The sequence below is a fragment of the Schistocerca gregaria genome, chromosome 3 (genome assembly GCF_023897955.1).
Source record: "Schistocerca gregaria isolate iqSchGreg1 chromosome 3, iqSchGreg1.2, whole genome shotgun sequence".
NCBI lineage: Eukaryota > Metazoa > Arthropoda > Insecta > Orthoptera > Acrididae > Schistocerca > Schistocerca gregaria.
Window position 1 is genome coordinate 933,407,566 of NC_064922.1, and position 18,635 is coordinate 933,426,200.

At 44.1% G+C, this 18,635-nt stretch overlaps 1 pseudogene; it reads right to left on the reverse strand.

Annotated features, from left to right (window-relative positions):
• Nucleotides 1-5,690: 5,690 nt before the first annotated feature.
• On the reverse strand, nt 5,691-5,808 carry LOC126357313 (5S ribosomal RNA; annotated as a pseudogene).
• Between the last annotated feature and the right edge of the window lie 12,827 nt (nt 5,809-18,635).

Consider the following 18,635-nt stretch of genomic DNA (forward strand, 5'->3'; position numbering starts at 1 on the left):
TTACCTATGATTAAGTTGTGCTCTGTGCAAAATTCTACCAGGCGGCTTCCTCTTTCATTTCTTTGCCCCAGTCCATATTCACCTACTACGTTTCCTTCTCTCCCTTTTCCGACTACCGAATTCCAGTCACCCATGACTATTAAATTTTCGTCTCCCTTCACTATCTGAATAATTTCTTTTATTTCATCATACATTTCTTCAATTTCTTCGTCATCTGCAGAGCTAGTTGGCATATAAACTTCTACTACTGTAGTAGGTGTGGGCTTCGTATCTATCTTGGCCACAATAATGCGTTCACTATGCTTTTTGTAGTAGCTTACCCGCATTCCTATTTTCCTATTCATTATTAAACCTACTCCCGCATTACCCCTATTTGATTTTGTGTTTATAACCCTGTAGTCACCTGACCAAAAGTCTTGTTTCTCCTGCCACCGAACTTCACTAATTCCCACTATATCTAACTTTAACTTGTCCATTTCCCTTTTCAAATTTTCTAACCTACCTGCCCGATTAAGGGATCTGACATTCCACGCTCCGATTCGTAGAATGCCAGTTTTCTTTCTCAACATATGATCCATAAATAATATGAACAACAGTGGAGATAGGTTGGAGCCTTGTCTTACCCCTGAAACTACTCTGAACCATTAACTCAATTTACCGTCAACTCCAACTGCTGCCTGACTATCCATGTAAAGACCTTTATTTGCTTGCAATCGTTTGCCTCCTATTCCATAATCTCGTAGAACAGACAATAACTTCCTCCTAGGGACCCAGTCATAGCCTTTTCTAGATCTATGAAGCATAGATACAATTCCCTGTTCCACTCATAACACTTCTCCATTTTTTGCCGTAAGCTAAAGATCTGGTCCTGTCAACCTCTAAGAGGCCTAAACCCACACTGGTTTTCATCCAATTTGTCCTCAACTAATACTCGCACTTTCCTTTCAACAATACCTGGGAAGATTTTACCCACAACGCTGATTAAAGAGATACCTTTGTAGTTGTTACAATCTTTTCCGTTTCCATATTTAAAGATTGGTGTGATTACTGCTTTTGTCTAGTCTGATGGAACCTGTCCCGACTCCCAAGCCATTTCAATTATCCTGTGTAGCCATTTAAGACCTGACATTCCACTGTATTTGATGAGTTCCGACTTAATTTTATCCACCCCAGCTGCTTTATTTCACTGCAATCTATTGACCATTTTCTCCACTTCCTCAAATGTGATCCTATTTCCAATATCATTCCTATCCCATTCAACCTCGAAATCTGAAACATTGCTGATCGTATTTTCACCTACATTGAGCAACTCTTCAAAATATTCCCTCCATCTGCCTAAGGCACCCACAGGATTCACCAGCAGTTTTCCTGACCTGTCCAAAATACTTGTCATTTCCATCTTACCTCCCTTTCTAAGACTGCTAATTACACTCCAGAATGGTTTTCCAGCAGCTTGACCCATAGTCTTCAACCAGTTTCCAAAGTCTTCCCAAGATTTCTTCTTGGATGCTGGAATTATCTGTTTGGCTTTGTTTCTTTTTTCAACATAATTTTCTCTGTCTACCTGAGTTGTAGTATGTAGCCAGTTAGTAAAATATCTACGACTAAAGTTTTTAGCAAGAGGTAAGATACTATGATTAGATACAGGAGATGTGATGCATCGGGCATGGATGTGTGTGTTGTCCTTAGGTTAGTTAGGTTTAAGTAGTTCTAAGTTCTACGGGACTGATGGCCTCAGAAGTCAAGTCACATAGTGCTCAGAGCCATTTGAACCGTTTGAAGTCTGCACGCCCTGTCTGTGCTTACCGGAACAGGCAGGCACATTACTGCATGTACAGCTGCCTTACTCACCATCAGTCATCATAGCAAAACAACTGATAAGAGAGCGCAGCTGCAGACAACAGCTACTAGTCATTAATTTAACTGCATGCAGACGTATTTCTCAGACTTTTGGACGTGTACTTTTCAAACGCTATATATTTCTGAACTGCCATTTTTAGGACGTCATGGTAAACCATTGAACTTTTCACTGATGTAAACGATATTATTTACATTAATATGTTTTACGATAATAAAAAACTTTATTATTATTAGATTAAAATTTTTATGTACGCTCCTGGAAATTGAAATAAGAACACCGTGAATTCATTGTCCCAGGAAGGGGAAACTTTATTGACACATTCCTGGGGTCAGATACATCACATGATCACACTGACAGAACCACAGGCACATAGACACAGGCAACAGAGCATGCACAATGTCGGCACTAGTACAGTGTATATCCACCTTTCGCAGCAATGCAGGCTGCTATTCTCTCATGGAGACGATCGTAGAGATGCTGGATGTAGTCCTGTGGAACGGCTTGCCATGCCATTTCCACCTGGCGCCTCAGTTGGACCAGCGTTCGTGCTGGACGTGCAGACCACGTGAGACGACGCTTCATCCAGTCCCAAACATGCTCAATGGGGGACACATCCGGAGATCTTGCTGGCCAGGGTAGTTGACTTACACCTTCGAGAGCACGTTGGGTGGCACGAGATACATGCGCACGTGCATTGTCCTGTTGGAACAGCAAGTTCCCTTGCCGGTCTAGGAATGGTAGAACGATGGGTTCGATGGCGGTTTGGATGTATGGTGCACTATTCAGTGTCCCCTCGACGATCACCAGAGGTGTACGGCCAGTGTAGGAGATCGCTCCCCACACCATGATGCCGGGTGTTGGCCCTGTGTGCCTCGGTCGTATGCAGTCCTGATTGTGGCGCTCACCTGCACGGCGCCAAACACGCATACGACCATCATTGGCACCAAGGCAGAAGCGACTCTCATCGCTGAAGACGACACGTCTCCATTCGTCCCTCCATTCACGCCTGTCGCGACACCACTGGAGGCGGGCTGCACGATGTTGGGGCGTGAGTGGAAGACGGCCTAACGGTGTGCGGGACCGTAGCCCAGCTTCATGGAGACGGTTGCGAATGGTCCTCGCCGATACCCCAGGAGCAACAGTGTCCCTAATTTGCTGGGAAGTGGCGGTGCGGTCCCCTACGGCACTGCGTACGATCCTACGGTCTTGGCGTGCATCCGTGCGTCGCTGCGGTCCGGTCCTAGGTGCGTTTAACTTTTCTGACCTGTTGGAAACCGGTGTTACCACTTTGGCAAGGCCATTGGAGGTTCTCGTTGATAGTAATGTCGAATTGTTTATGGGTAATGTAAATCTTACAGTGGAATTATTACGTGACCTATTTTTCCGTCCAACGACGCCTATAAAATCAGAATATAAAAGATTCATTAGATCGGAGTAATTAATCCACACCGAGGGACGTAATACAAAACAGTGCTGGTGATTGTCGGTAGTCAGTTGTCATAATTTACGTTTTTATTCGAATCTGCATTCTTTATATAAGTATCAGGACGTTGAAATCAAATTGGGACGAAGTGACTGTGCTAGGGCGAGCTGGGAAGCCACGTTGTTAAACAGAGGAACTAAATTAGGAGCAGTTCTCAGGATGACCCGAGAGGGACGCAGGTCATGGCCGTGCAATCCACTGCACTCTCTGTCCTGCCTTTGGGCACTGGACACACAGCAGGCAACAAAGATGGATTCCTGTGGTGTAAGGCCATTAGAAGTGACAGTGTTACGGCCCAGCAGTGGAAAGAGAAAATGGTTCAAGTGGCTCTAATCTAATGGTTCAAATGGCTCTAAGCAGTATGGGACTTAACATCTGAGGTCATCAGTCCCCTAGACTTAGAACTAAAACTAAACTAAACTCCGTATGAACAGGCCATGAGGTCCCAACGGTACCGACCGGCCGCCGTGTCATCCTCAGCCCACAGGCATCACTTGTAAGGTGTCAGGCAAATCCAACACCTTCCATGAAAACCACGACATGATAAGCAAATCCAGTAATATGTCATATAGCTCCGAATAAATCGTGACATTAAATTAACCAAAGTAATACGAGTAACGAGTGAGCAAATGGAATACCACAGACTAACACAAGAATGCCTAAATGCATGTCGTACCTTCCCACCGTGAGGCAGACGCAGTTCCAAGGGGAGAAACGAGAACAGAAGCCGAGAGGAGAACCATGTTAAGCTAGAAGGCCCTACGATAAGGGACGGACTTGACACCCACGCCGCGAGCCTACCTGTACGACTACACAACCCGCACGTTTTAGCGTGAGGCCTTTTCGTGTCCCTGTTACGTCAAGGACCACTCCCCAGCCCCTGTTAAAAGCTAGAGCCCTCCAGAAAAGCAGTATAGATCTTACGATAACACAAAAAGGGCCACTACCACCCGCAAGTTTTAGCGTGAGACTTTTTCGCGTGTCTGTTACATTAGGACAATCCTCCAGCCCATGTTAAAAGATAGAGCCCTCCAGAAGAACGGTATAGATCTCACGATAACGCTAAAAGGACCACACCAGCTGCAGGTTTTAGCGTGAGACTTTTTAGCGTCTCTGTTACGTTGCAAACTTTAAAAACATTGCCCCACCACGCAAAGTATAACGTTTCTCATTGGATAGACAGAATTTTTGTAGGCGGAGCCTAAGGTTAACATTGAGACCCTGACTGGTCTGATGAAAACATAGCCAGATAGTTTTTTTAAACCAACTTCGGTAAATTGTAGTAAGGAGAAGTTAGAGGAGAGTTGGTTCCGAGACGGCGAGCTGGATGGCTGGTGCGGCGGCCGCTGTCGCCCTGACGCTGCCTAAACACCGACAAGGTAATGAACGCACGCGATGCCGCATTTTTGAGCGCATAAGGCTTCACTCAGAACTGCAGAAGACTCATCTGTTACACCCCTTTTTTGCGTAATACTAGTGTCGATCGTTAATTAAAACTCATGGTGTTCACATTTGCCACTTGAAGAACAGATCTGAAACGCGATGATTTTTCTTTTATATAGTTATTGAGAAGCCACATCAGCCACTGTAATTTACGACAAGTTAGATAAGTAATTAAAGATAATTGAGGGTCACTGTAGACCATTTTGATAGTTTTCTCTTTTGTGAAACTTAAATTTAACCTATATTATAGATATGATATGGCATAGGTCATCCTTCGATCGATTGTAGAACTTGGAAACCCATTCAGGGAATATTCGTTCACATTTCTGTTGAACGCAGTTGGTTTTTACCATCCTGTATTAAAACATTTCCTTTTATCAATAGTGCAATTTTTTAAACGATGTTTTGTGATTAGAATAAAATTTCCAGTGGTAAACTTAACTGCTTTTTCGACGTTATTTTACCAGCTAACTAAAAATAGGAAAGCCTTGAACCCTTTCCACTAAATTTAGTTAGTATTAAGATTCTTTTACAGGGAGTGCAGTGGAGCTGACGCTGAGATCATTTAGTATTTGGTTATATCATCGCTAGTCTCACTGAACTCTTCTGAATTCTACATGTCATGTGTGGTCTGGCATCTCCTTACCAGCAACAGGTCCCAGGTTCAAACTAATTAATTCCCTAAAAAACACGCTCAGAGCGTCGTTGCGCGAAAGTGGTAGGGAGACACGATATAGAACAATCAGACACCACCATGAATGTTTAGACACTGGACGCGGATGTGGAGGGTCACGTGGTCAGCACACTGCTCTCCCGGCCGTTGTCAGTTTGCGAGACCGGAGCCGCTACTTCTCACTCAAGTAGCTCCTCAGTTTTCCTCACAAGGGCCGAGTGCACACCGCTTGCCAACAGCGCTGGACAGACCGGATGGTCACCCATCCAAGTGCTAGCCCAGCCCGACAGCGCTTAACTTCGGTGATCTGACGGGAACCGCTGTTACCACTGCGTCAAGACCGTTGGCAATCTGGACTTAGAACTACGTAGACCTAACTAACCTAAGGACATCACACACATACATGCCAGAGGCAGGATTCGAACCTGCGACTATTGCAGCAGCGCGGTTCCGGACTGAAGCGCCTAGAACCGCTCGGCCACAGCGGTCGGCGGGAAAGAGAAGGAACTCTGTTTTTAGCTAGGTTCGGGAAGACACTATTGTGCACAAACCGTACAGAGCTGCTGTTCTTTGGAACGCACCTGACACTATAGATAACACCAAGGAAATGGAGCGATAACATGCAATTTGGGGCATCTTTGAAAGCCTGATATGCTGACGAACATTGACTTCACAAAAACTAAATTTTTAGGCAATATGAGGATTGACAAGATTGGCTAATGGAAACAAGTTGGTCAGATAGAGGAACTCGTCTACGCCAGTTAGGACCCACCTCATCGTGCACAGAGAATGATGCCTTTTTTCAGTATCAGATTGTAGCATGAGCATTACTGGTTAACCGCCAGAAGAAAAAACACTCGAAGGTTCCGCAGCGCAGCCAATCTAAACAGGGCAAAATCCGAAAAACGAACAAATGTGAGCTTTCCTGTTAGTGAGCATTCGGTACAAAATTATTTCCTCTTCAAATCTTGATCGTTGAGAGCCTTCACCACTTGTCCCCATCGCAGAGCAGATGAGCTGAGGACCTTAGGAAGATTTCGGGTTGATTTGACTTAGCTGTGAGGTTCGTTGGTGTTCCGTCAATGACCGACCGATTCTGCAGCTGCTTCAGGCTGCAACTGCAGTTTGCTACGGTGAGATCAAGCCGTGGCTACGAAATGATGTGTAGGGACAGTAAAGTCAGTTTTATAGAACGTCAGTAACTTCATGCTTTTCTTTTAAGACTTGTGTTCAGACGGAAATGACCTGTTTGATTTGATCTCCATCCACAGGTGCAACGCATTCCCTTCTTTAATACTACCTTTTTAGTATTATTATTATTCGAACATTACGACCATAACTTTACAACTTCGCGAGTGCCGTTGTTTCGTTTACGTTATCAGAACCTCACCCCAGACCCTTTTATCAGATGCGCCAAGCTTTTACTTTAATATTACTATTGTTTGTCAAACGTTTTACGAGCCAGTTTAATGTAATAAACAGAATAAGTTGTAATTCTTGTTTCACGCAGTAGCCATTGGTTTCCTAACTCATTATTTTGGAGAGTATTTAATTGATTTATGTCACATCACAGGGCAAATTTACCTACCCCCATTTTAGAAGACGACCTGCTCCTTAACTGTGTACTATAAAAACAAAAATTGCAGTTATGTCACAATGTAGATAAGATTTCAACTTGACATAAAGATCGACAACTTGCTTCAGACGTTCAGAAATGAATAAAACCTTTGCACTTAACAAAACAAAGCAACATGGTGTTCCGTGACTATAGTAGCAGGTGCAACAAACTGAAAAGGCTTACAAACCTACGTGTGAAGGGGCATTAAAAACGCAGCGCTTGCGAGGATATCAGCGCACAATGATATACCTGAAGTCACCGTTAAAGCTAGCGATATCTTGATCATTAGTATCCACAGGCCCCACTCCAACAACTGGCGAGCCAAGTACTTCAGAACTCTAACTTACACTCCAATCTACGTAGATTTCAAGAGATAGTTAGTCCGATGGAAAATTGGAGTAGCGAATCGCGAATGACCTCGCAAATTCGGCTGAAGAAAATAATCTTCATCTTGTTTTTGATGCGAAAGACTGAACACTCTAAACAATCCTAATTGAATTTTGTCCCTACAACTGACAACAATCTACTCTGCCAATCTTGCGAACAGATATCACTGATTTTCCTTGGTCTCAACATCGCCTATTACTATTGGGTTTGGAAATGAACATTCTTGTCAGAACACCGAGCCCCGCCCCGGAAGGAAATTCACCAAGGCTGACCGGCCCCTCTTCGCAGAGATACACGATAACCGACTTGCAGGGATTTATCCGACTTGTCAGAACTAAGAGAAAGATCTGCAAGTGCTTTAACAGTCTCGATGGAATACAGCATTCCGAGAAGCTTTAGACGAGAATACATGCCGAACTGCGATGAACACAGCGGGAGAACACTATAGTCTGTTGAACTTTGTGTGCGGATCTCCCTCCAGCAACAGCCTATACGTCAACAAATGACCACGGAAACCTGAATAAATTTGGACTCTTTAACGAGGTCGTGGAAGGTGGAAGGTGGAAGGTGGAAGACTGTAGAGGAGGTTCTACGTAACAAAAATGCAGAAGGCACGTAAAATGGCTGGAAACGACGCAACGGATCATCTTAATATCGAGCAGGAATGCCTAGTCTCTGTTACTCGAAATGGGAAGCAGCAACCAGCGTGCACCTGAAACTAACTGCTTATCGCCGAACAACGGATTTAAACCACATCGTCAAAACTTCCCCAGGAGACCTAGTTCATACCATCAGCATCAAATGAGCTTATAATAGGCTAAAATCGTAATCTGAAGACCACTCGCCTTATTGAGAACCTGTTTCGATGGAGCAAATTAATAGCGCTCTAAAGAGATAAAACCAGAAAAGACAGCGGTATCGACAGTATTCACTTGGTGTTTCTACTTAACTGGGGTAATAAACAGTAAACGACCTCTCAAGATTTATCACTGATATAAGATTAGGAAACTTATTACACCTCCTCACGTGAGCAAAAATAGTTGCCCTCCTTAGAAGCAGACTTCCGGAAGCATCTAAAGACATTTGTTCTGTCCGTCAACAGTATATGAAATAGTCTGGATGTAGGGCTTCATTTGCTAGACTCTGTGCGTTATAGTTTGCCAATAAATAGCTTATGGAAAGAGCAAGATGCTCAGCAAACAGACTTTCTCAACTCATCATATGTAATGGAAGGAACAAACAAATGAAGCTTAACAATGTGCTCCCTCAAGGATCTTTTCAGTCCGTATATCGCCGACGTGCAGTAGTGTTAACAATAAAGATGATTCTTATGTAAATAAAAGTAATTAATGAAAACATTCCCGCCTCTGGCAATTTAATTGCATCACTTTGATTAGTCTGACTGCAATTTCCCAAGCTTTAGTACATTATTATTCTTTCTCTTCTTTTTCTTCCTGCATGTGCTCACATAAAAAAAGTTTTTAATCCGAGAGTTCCGGAACCTGTACAGAAAACTGGAACAGAGATCAACATCATTTCCACGTTCTTTATTGCTCATGAAAACCACATATTGCATGTTGCACCACCACACATTGAGACCTTCAGAGGTGGTGGTCCAGATAGCTGTACACACTGGTAGCTATAATACCCAGTAGGACGTCCTCTTGCATTGATGCATGCCTGTATTCGTAGTGGCATACTACCCACAAGTTGATCAAGGCACTATTGGTCCAAATTGTAACACTCCATCCCAGTCATTTTCGACAGGCTTCATGTCCGGAGAACATGTTGACCATTCTAGTCGAGCGATGTCGTTATCCTGAAGGAAGCCATTCACAAGATGTGCACGATGGGCACGCGAATTGTCGTCCACGAAGACGAATGCCTCGCTAGTATGCTGCCGATACGGTTGCACTATCGGTCGGAGGATGGCATTCACGTGTCGTACAGCCGTTGCGGCGCCCTCCATGACCACCAGCTGCGTACGTTCCCCATCTTCATACATAAATAAAAGAGTGTATGAGCAGCTGTTTGGTGTCTGTTCTTGCTATCAGCAATCACACGAAGAGTAGTGTCATAGAGTAATTCATTTGGAATAATTTGTAAGTACAAAAACTTGATTTAGTTTTCCATTGCCTCTGTGTATCGTCAATATGAATACTAAAAATGATCGGAGACAAACTGTATCCCTGCCTTACTCCCAAATTTCCCCTGGCCTTGCATTTTCAGTTTCCTACAACGGCGGTTACTGATCCTTGATTCATTCTTTCTACTATTCTTGTTATGAGCACGGATTTTACTCGTTATCATCGTTATTCATTTTTTTTTCATTTAACTAAAACTCACGCATAGACTATTTCTAATTATTATTTGTAGTAATTACTATTTGTAATAAACAAGTAGGTATTGAATAGAATTGGAGAGAAGAGAAATTTGTGGCACAACTTGACTATAACAAGGGATCGGTTGGTAGGGCATATTCTGAGGCATCAAGGGATCACCAATTTGGTATTGGAGGGCAGCGCGGAGGGTAAAAATCGTAGAGGGAGACCAAGAGATGAATACACTAAGCAGATTCATTAGGGTGTAGGTTGCAGTAGGAACTGGGAGATGAAGAAGCTTGCACAGGATCGAGTAGCATGCAAGTTGCACCAAACCAGTCTCTGGATTGAAGACAAAAAAAAAATTAACAAATTTAACCAACGTAGATTAGCTCCTCAAATTCTACACCATCTACGTCTGTGGTTGTTGTTGTTGTTGTTGTTGTTGTTGTTGTTGTTGTCGTGGTCTTCAGTTCTGAGACTGGTTTGATGCAGCTTATAACTGCCATCTGCTTTCTGTACAAATTGTAAAAAGCCTTTCGCTCCCAGTATTTTACCCCTGCCACCTTCAGAATTTGAAAGAGAGTATTCCAGTTAACATTGTCAAAAGCTTTCTCTAAGTCTACAAATGCTAGGAACGTAGGTTCGCCTTTCTTTAATCTTTCTTCTAAGGTAAGTCGTAAGGTCAGTATTGCCTCACGTGTTCCAGTATTTCTACGAAATCCAAACTGGTCTTCCCCGAGGTCGGCTTCTACTAGTTTTTCCATTCGTCTGTAAAGAATTCGTGTTAGTATTTTGCAGCTGTGGCTTATTAAACTGAATGTTCGGTAATTTTCACATCTGTCAACACCTGCTTTCTTTGGGATTGGAATTATTATATTCTTCTTTAACTCTGAGGGTATTTCGCCTGTTTTATACATCTTGCTCACCAGATGGTAGAGTTTTGTCAGGACTGGCTCTCCCAAGGCCGTCAGTAGTTCAAATGGAATGTTGTCTACTCCTGGGGCCTTGTTTCGACTCTGGTCTTTCAGTGCTCTGTCAAACTCTTCACGCAGTATCGTATCTCCCATTTCATCTTCATCTACATCGTCTTCCATTTCCATAATATTGTCCTCAAGTACATCGCCCTTGTATAGACCCTCTATATACTCCTTCCACCTTTCTGCTTTCCCTTCTTTGCTTAGAACTGGGTTGCCATCTGAGCTCTTTATGTTCATACAAGTGGTTCTCTTATCTCCAAAGGTCTCCTTAATTTTCCTGTAGGCAGTATCTATCTTACCCCTAGTGAGATAAGCCTCTACATCCTTACATTTGTCCTCTAGCCATCCATGCTTAGCCATTTTGCACTTCCCGTCGATCTCATTTTTTAGACGTTTGTATTCCTTTTTCCCTGCTTCATTTATTGCATTTTTATATTTTCTCCTTTCATCAATTACATTCAATATTTCTTCTGTTACCCAAGGATTTCTACTAGCCCTCGTCTTTTTACCTACTTGATCCTCTGCTGCCGTCACTACTTCATCCCTCAAAGCTACCCATTCTTCTTCTACTGTATTTCTTTCCCCCATTACTGTTAATTGTTCCCTTATGATATCCCTGAAACTCTGTACAACCTCTGGTTCTTTCAGTTTATTCAGGTCCCATCTCCTTAAATTCCCACATTTTTGCAGTTTCTTCAGTTTTAATCTACAGGTCATAACCAATTGATTGTGGTCAGAGTCCACATCCGCCCCTGAAAATGTCTTACAATTTAAAATCTGGTTCCTAAATCTCTGTCTTACCATTATATAAACTATCTGAAACCTTCTAGTACCTCCAGGGTTCTTCCATGTATACAACCTTCTTTCGTGAGTCTTGAACCAAGTTTTAGCTACGATTAAGTTGTGCTCTGTGCAAAATTCTACCAGGCGGCTTCCTCTTTCATTTGATAGCCCCAATCCATATTCACCTACTACGTTTCCTTCTCTTCCTTTTCCTACTGTCGAATTCCAGTCACCCAAGACTTAAATTTCCGTCTCCCTTGACTACCTGAATAATTTCTTTTATCTCCTCATACATTTCATCAATTTCTTCATCATCTGCAGAGCTAGTTGGCATATAAACTTATACTACTGTTGTAGGCGTGGGCTTCGTGTCTGTCTTGGCCACAATAACCACCAACACAAATATTTGTCTCTCACTTTGGCCTGGCAGAGATGTTTCGCGCAGTGCCGCAAGGCAAGAATGAAGTTGTCACAAACCGACTCAAAACGGTGACGCAACAATTTGCGTGTCGTCCGGTGCCCTTACAAAATACGGAAGAAGAAGTTCTGGGGTACATCTAGATTAAATATACGGCCTCTACTTTAATCCGAAAGGAATTCCAGAAGGAAATTTACAGCACCTCATTCCCCTGGCGCACGCGAACGGACAGCGGCCGCAGCGGGCGGATACGTTCCCGGAACATTTTACTGCTGGTCCGACAGGATTGCGATGATGGGTCATAAATGAAGACGTTCCGGCCGGCGGTTGCGACAGCAACAGGTGCGTGGCTCGTAAACAGGGCACGGGCCACGAGCGCTCCGTCGGCCGCTCCTCCGGCACACACACAGTACGTCATGTGCGCGTACAGGGCACCTTCCAGTGAGGATCGGCGCTTTACATGGCGATTCGCAGCACGCAGTTCATGGCTGAGTGTCCTGAGAAAAGCGGTGTCTGGGCGTACGACGGACCCTGGGGTCCAAGTCACGCAACAAATGTTGAGTAAATTTTCGAATCTCCGTTCGGTCGTCGTTGGCTTCTTTCAACACTACTTGGACGCAAAACTTGCTTCTTTCTTTTGTGTCAAGTAAAGTTCTATATACTGACTTGGCAGAAAATCCTAAGAAATTTTGGTCTTATGTGAAAGCGGTAGGTGGTTCAAAACAAAATGTCCAGATACTCTGTGACCAAAATGGTACTGAAACAGAGGATGATAGACTGAAGGCCGAAATACTAAATGTCTTTTTCCAAAGCTGTTTCACAGAGGAAGACTGCACTGTAGTTCCTTCTCTAGACTGTCGCACAGATGACAAAATGGTAGAAATCGAAATAGACGACAGAGCGATAAAGAAACAATTAAAATCGCTCAAAAGAGGAAAGGCCGCTGGGCCAGTTCGATTTTAAACAGAGTACGCGAAGAAACTTGCCCCCCTTCTTGCAGCGGTGTACCGTAGGTCCGTACAAGAGCGTAGCGTTCCAAAGGATTGGAAAAGGGCACAGGTCATCCCCCTTTTCAAGAAAGGACGTCGAACAGATGTGCAGAACTATAGACCTATATCTCTAACGTCGATCAGTTGTAGAATTTTGTAACACGTATTATGTTCCAGTATAATGACTTTTCTGGAGACTAGAAATCCACTCTGTAGGAATCAGCCTGGGTTTCGAAAAAGACGATCTTGTAAAACCCACCTCGCGCTGTTCGTCCACGAGACTCAGAGGGCCGTAGACATGGGTTCCTAGGTAGATGCCGTGTTTCTTGACCTCCGCAAGGCGTTCGATACAGTTCCCTACAGTCGTTTAATGAACAAAGTAAGAGCATAAGGACTATCAGACCAATTATGTGATTGGATTGAAGAGTTCCTAGATAACAGAACGCAGCGTGTCATTTTCAATGGAAAGAAGACTTCCGAAGTAAGAGTGATTTCAGCTGTGCCGCAGTGGAGTGTCGTAGAACAGTTGCTATTCACAATATACATAAATGACATTGTGGATGACATCGGAAGTTCACTGAAGCTTTTTGCGGATGATGCTGTGGTATATCTAGAGGTTGTAACAATTTAAAATTGTACTGAAATGCAGGAGGATCTGCAGTGAATTGACGCATGGTGCAGGGAATGGCAATTGAATATCAATGTAGACTAGTGTAATGTGCTGCGAATACATAGAAAGAAAGATCCCTTATCATTTATCTACAATATAGTAGGTCAGGAACTGGAAGCAGTTAATTCCATAAATTATCTGGGAGTACGCTTTAGGAGTGATTTAAAATGGAATGATTATATAAAGTTGATCATCGGTAAAGCCGATGCCAGACTGAGATTCATTGGAAGAATCCTAAGGAAATGCAATCCGGAAACAAAGGAAATAGGTTACAGTACGCTTGTTCGCCCACTGTTTACTGCTCAGCAGTGTGGGATCCGTACCAGATAGGGTTGATAGGAGAGGTAGAGAAGATTCAACGGAGAGCAGCGCGCTTCGTTACAGGATCATTTAGTAATCGCGTAAGCGTTACGGAGATGACAGATAAACTCCAGTGGAAGACTCTGCAGGAGAGACGCTCAGTAGCTCGGTATGGGCTTTTGTTGAAGTTTCGAGAACATAGCTTCACTGAGGAGTCAAGCAGTATATTGCTCCACCTACGTATATCTCGCGAAGAGACCATGAGGATAAAATGAGAGAGATTAGAGCCCACACAGAGGCACACCGACAATCCTTCTTACCACGAGCTATACGAGACTGGAATAGAAGGGAGAACCGATAGAGGTACTCAAGGTACCCTCCACCACACACCGTCAGGTGGCTTGCGGAGTATGGATGTAGATGTAGAATCATCGATCATTCCACAGCAGATTTCCGGGATATTTATAAATTGAAGGTGGAGAGGTGAAGAAAAGAGAGCAAAGGTAGAGGATCTCTGCTGTCAGCTGCATCGGGACATTACGCAGTACCATCGGCGACGAGTGAAAATGTGTACCAGACCGGGATTCGAACCCTGGATTTCCTGCTTATTAGGCAGGCGCAGTAACCATTGCACCATCCGGGACTATCTCGGCATGCCTCAGGGCCGATCCACACTCACTTCGAGCGCCACCTGTTCGTAGTACCTGTCCAAATGTTCAAATGGGTGTGAGCTCCTACGGGAGCAAACTGCTAAGGTCATAGAGTTACACACTACTTGAACTAACTTATGCTAAGAACAACACGCACCTCCGGCGGGAGAGGCCGCGCAATCCGTGACATGGCGCATCAAACTGAGCGGCCATTCCGCGCGGCAGTACCTGTCCATTTCCTCTATGTTCCCTCTCTCAGATTCCCACAGAAGGTCGGCCGTATCTGTGCATCCGCACTGAAGATGGTGGTTCCATTGCCCAGCTAGGACTATCAAATTATATTAATGCGTGATGTGTATTCTTTCGGACATGTCCGAAAGAACAGACATCCGTATTCATGTCATACGATCTTACGGACGCCAGCATTAGCCATTCATGAAGTGCACATTCAACAGACATTAAATTATAGTAGTTGTTAAGATCTACGGGCTACGAGTAGCGTCTTTGACAAGTAATCAAAACGTCCTGGGTTCGAACCCAGCAGTGCTTCAGTTCTTAATGAAAGTCATCGGTATTGGCGGCCGAAGACTTCTGGAATAAGCATGCCTCCTCGTTCTGCCAACGGCTTTGTGGAAGCGGGCGGAGGAGACGGCAGAGGTTGAGGGCACTCTCTTGACGTTGCGGTGGGAAACTGCCCCTAAAAGGCGGAAAAATCAACAAGGGTACGAAGATGCAGAAGGCAATGGAAATCACTGCATTAAAGACACATAATGTGTAGCCACAGCACGTGTTACTTGTAATTTAAAAAGTGTTATGATGACCTCTCCATTGGCTGAATATTCAGGATTAGTCCCGTATTCCAGGAGGGGACAGAGTTGGAGAAATTTTTATGTTTATTTATTTATTTTTATTCGTCGGGCTGCCACGAATTCCTCTTTTCTTTCAACCTCTTCATCTCAGAGTGACACTTGCATCTTACGTCCTCGATTATTTGTTGGATGTTTTTCAATCTTTGTGTTCCCCTACAGTCTTTATCCGAGACAGCTATTTCTACTACCGTGGAAGTTATTCCTTCAAGCCTTATTACATCTCTGTCTCTTCTTCCTGTCAAACTCTGCCTTAAGTTCCTCCTTCTGTTCGTCCGTTAGTGTGTGAGGAAGGAGGTCTTCATTAAGTTTTCATTTTCCTAAATCTTCGAGCGAAATTTTATGACACACATCACGATCCAGATTAAGCTCTTCATATCGTACGCACAGTTACGTGATGCTTTACTTGCGGTAACTGCTTTACACGCTCCAGCTCTGCACTAAATCTCTGCCCCCACGAAACCTTTTGTGACACTCGAAAACACTGCTTTCTGAAAGTGCCTTGCCTGCATGTGCTTGCTTAATCATTGTTCACGTTTCAAATGGGGTTTTCCCGAGCTTAACACACAACTTAATGTTCACTTTTTACTCACAATCAGAATCCATTGTGTCACCGAAAGTAATGCGCCAAAAACCCAATCCGCGTGTTGTTAAGCTTGACCATGGCACCTAGTGAGTTTGCGTGGAATCATGGCCGAGGTCATTTCAAGGGCGTATACATACCAGGGAACATAAAAACATTTGTCATTTTTCAGCACTGCAAAGTCAAGAATTAAATAAAACTGGCCTAGAACGTTTCTCACAAAGGGAGTATTTCAACAGCGAAAAAGTCAGAATTAGTCGACAAGAAAAATTATCTGCGATTGAACCGTAAATTTTACTTTCAAAATCTTTTCTTAAAGAATTTACCTTAATTGCTAGCGATTCACCAAGGACATTAACACATTCAATCACACTAGGTGAGCGTGGTAGTAGTTGCCAGGAAGTAACTGATGGAAAATAAAATTACCTTTAACAAATGCGAATTTTATTCGTAAAAGCCTATTCAAAGAGCAGATTTAAAATTACCATCAGAAAGCACCCTCTAAATATCAAGGTACAATTATTCAGAGGCAGAATAACAATTTTTATTTTTTTATTTTTATTTTTATTCTTTGTACAGTAGGAACCTTCGGGCTGAGAAGCTTGCCTGCTCCCTTTCAACACGGCAGTAGTCACGACCGCTCACAACAACCTATGAGAAACTACACTGGTGCAAATCTGCAACACACCAGATTACTTTAAACTAAAATTTTTAACAACTCACACAAACACATTGACCATGCACCCCGTAAGAGGGACGGAAATGATACAAAACACTCGCACTTAGAAATTATTTGCTACCAAACGTGCAATTTGTTTTTTAAAAGGGCTCTGACGGTGGAAGGGTGGCAACTTTATAAAAATGACTATTTAAAAAAAACTACGAAATTCAGACTTACATAAAATGTACAACATGCTCTACATTACACATATACCGCCTCGCAAGATGATAGGCAAGATAAAAACATATTTCAGGAATTCGGCCTTCACCTTAATTCTATAAATTCGTTAACAGCGAATCCGACAAACATGACAGAGGCAGCTATTAACGTGTGGGAGACAGACAAACATTAGGACTCATCTGACCGACTTCCAACCGCCAGATCCAACTGCAGAAACAATAGAGAATATCGGCCGGTGTCGAATAAATCAAGACACCTGCACTTTCTAACTCTCAGGGCATCAAACACCAGTCAAGAAAAGTTTAAAGAACACAGAAAACACAAGTCACAACTGTCAAATCACTACGGAAGAAGGCTGCGGGTTCTAGACAGCAACACACCCCACTTGTTATCACACACGTGAGCGGCTGAGGAAACAACAATCCACAAACAACGAACAAATCGTAACAGTCAAGATTTAAAAAGAAATAACTAATTACTCAACTTGAGGATCCTGCTTTGGAGGAGAGCGAAAAGTCGCTCTCGCAGCTAGAGCCCCCACATGCAACAGCGCCTGCCCACCGCCAAAACCCCCGGCTTCGCGCTGTGGAGACTACATCGCTGCTCAGTTCCGACGAACCAACAAGGTCCAACCACATCCCGACTCGGAAAATGGTGTTGATCCTGAGAATGCAAGACGTCGTCGACTAAGACGACAGGCCGTGCAGACGACCAACGGCAGCCCGCTTTCGCCGACAGCGGTCCCAGCGGCTACTAACACCATACGGACCCGACTGTTGCTGGCTGCCAGCTCTTCCCCACTGATCCTGGTCTCAGTGCTCAGCAGGCCACAGGTCGACGTCCGACGACCAGCCGACCGATCGACCACGGTCCCGGCGTGTACTAGCACCGTGCGGACCTGGCTGTTGCTGACTGCCAACTCGTCCAACAACAAAGTAACGACGAACCCGACTCAGTCCACAACCCAGCTGCGACTGGGACTTAGAGCCGACTGACTCACATGCGAGTGTCTGGCTTCTGACTGACTCTGTCGCCTCACTGCACCCACTCCCAGACCTAAGCGGGTAACCGACTGACCAGACTCGCCGACACTGACAGACTGACCCACTGCCGAGTTTTTTTTTTTTTTCCTTTATTGACTTTCAATTCCCCCCCGAAGGGGGCGGGCTGGCAACAGCTTAGTACGCTGCTCTGCAGCCTACAGACTTTCTTAAAAGATGAAGAAGAAAAACAGGCGCTAAAACGGTGACTTAAAGTGTAAAATGGCGGAAAAATACGGAAAGTTAAAACAGAAAGCGCAGGGGTTGGAAGTGTTAATAAAATACACAGGAACCAGTCAAGTAACATAGTAGACACACAATTAAAAAAAAAAAAAAACATAGCGACAGTCTAGTTTCTGTTCACAAGAGATAAAAAATCACACTCAGCGGCAGCATGATGGCTGTTCGCAACACTTCCCAAAACACACACAACACGGAACACTCACTGTAAAACACTGCGCGAAAATGTCGGCACAAAGATGACACTCCCTAGCCGAGGGGGGGGGGGGGGGGGGGACCTGGATGAGGGGAAAAACAAGGCGGGAGGAGAGGAAAAAACGAAAGAGGGGCGGAACCAAAGGAGGGAGAGCACTCATAAGGGGGAGAGGGGCAGAGCAGACGCGAGAGGGAATGGGAAAAGGCAGAGGAGGGAAATGCAAAAGGACTTGG